General features: G+C 35.2%; 1 long non-coding RNA gene across 1 annotated transcript; it reads right to left on the bottom strand.

Moving 5' to 3' along the window:
• Positions 1-200: 200 nt before the first annotated feature.
• Positions 201-811, bottom strand: LOC127619565 (uncharacterized). The gene is made up of 3 exons (XR_007967574.1): positions 799-811; positions 297-423; positions 201-210 (listed from the first exon to the last, which is right to left on the bottom strand). It is a non-coding gene; the product is annotated as an uncharacterized LOC127619565 (long non-coding RNA).
• Positions 812-1,587: the final 776 nt, after the last annotated feature.

The following is a 1,587-nucleotide window of genomic DNA, read 5'->3' as shown; positions in this document are numbered from 1 at the left end:
TCTCGACACTGCGATTATGATAATGTAGATAATTATACTCCATCACTCTGTCTCTGGAAATAAACTGTTCTTTCAAAATAGTTTGCCAATACCTGATGCCTGCAAAATTGTTTTGGCAACATTTTTCCTGTTGTGGCACATCTCTTTGCTGGGTATTATGTTGATGCTCTCAGGAATTTTTGGAAAGTGTTCCACCACCTGCTTGGCCATCTAGAAGGAGAGCGGAGAACATTACTAGTCTCATATGGGACAATGTGAGAACAGTGTTTATGTAAAGTAGTTTTCCCTCCATTTACCTGCATCACAAAGACACCACAGCTGAAAGCATCCTCCTGGAACGAATGGTGTATTGTCCCAGGCTTCCACATAGTGTCCACCCAGTCTTTTCTTCCATGCTGGTTTCCTCTCTTCCTGAAATATTCCCTGTTGTAGGAAAAATACAGTGTGTGGGGTTGTGGTGGTCTTCAGCAACATCCATATGCTAATATTCCAATATTAGTGTTGTAGATCGAAAAAGGTTACAGATTTTTTAAACAACATAACATACACAAATTTTTTGCATGCTTGTGTGGCAAGTTTCATTTCATTACTACCACGTTGAGGGTCAAGTATGAAAATGGTGTTAGTTGTAGCATGTAGATCCTAAATATATATATATAAAAAAAGAATAATAATTAGTCATTCAATTAAATGTCTGTGAAAAGGTCAAACATTTATGTATGGGTGTATCAATGTTTATCTGTAATAGTCATACAACACAATAATTGTATTTTTTACTTATAATATATTTTTACTTACCACAAACCTCCAGTGCACGTGTCTGATATTTACAACAGAGATGACCCCATCATATTGCTCAAAGTTGACCTATATATCAGAAATGTAAATAAACGTAATTGTGTACTGTAAAATACATGTACATATAAAAATGCAGAATCATAAGTAGTTGCACTCACTTTTTTCAAACCTTGTCGTATGACCTGGTCTTCTGTGCCATTTAAAATGACACCTGTGGTGTAATGGCTTAGCTGGTAGATATTTCCACCCTTTGCATTAAGTACAGCTCTTAAATAGCACTCGATCATCTGGGAAAAAAAAAAAGATAAATCATTGCAATTATTCAATTTATTTAAATTAGTACGTACATTGAGAAAAAAACATTTAGTATCTGGCATTTACTTTTTCTTAGGTACAACATTTTTTATAGTTTATAAATGTATATATAGTACAATTTTGTATTTACTAGATATTTTTGTTATGATATGTGTACCTCTCCAAATAACCAGTCATGCGGCTTCAGTGTTAGGAACTCCTCGTGATGTAACAGGAACTCCAGATTCTGATCGCCAGACTTCACAATGGCTACAACCAGTTCATTGTGCAGTTTTGTCCATAACATGTCAATCTGTGAATGTTACACACTTCATATAGTCAATAATAAGTTAGCTGAATATATGCAATAAATAGTTTCATTTGATGTACTAACTTAATTACCTCTTCCTCTACAGGGAGTGCCTCTGCAGGAAGCTGCATTGGCTCAGGACTTGACTGTTTGTGGCTTTTTGGCTTATCTTTGTGGATCCTTCT

Source organism: Xyrauchen texanus, chromosome 26 (genome assembly GCF_025860055.1).
Source record: "Xyrauchen texanus isolate HMW12.3.18 chromosome 26, RBS_HiC_50CHRs, whole genome shotgun sequence".
Lineage (NCBI taxonomy): Eukaryota > Metazoa > Chordata > Actinopteri > Cypriniformes > Catostomidae > Xyrauchen > Xyrauchen texanus.
Note: the sequence above shows the minus strand (reverse complement) of the source record. Positions and strands in the feature narration are given on the sequence as shown.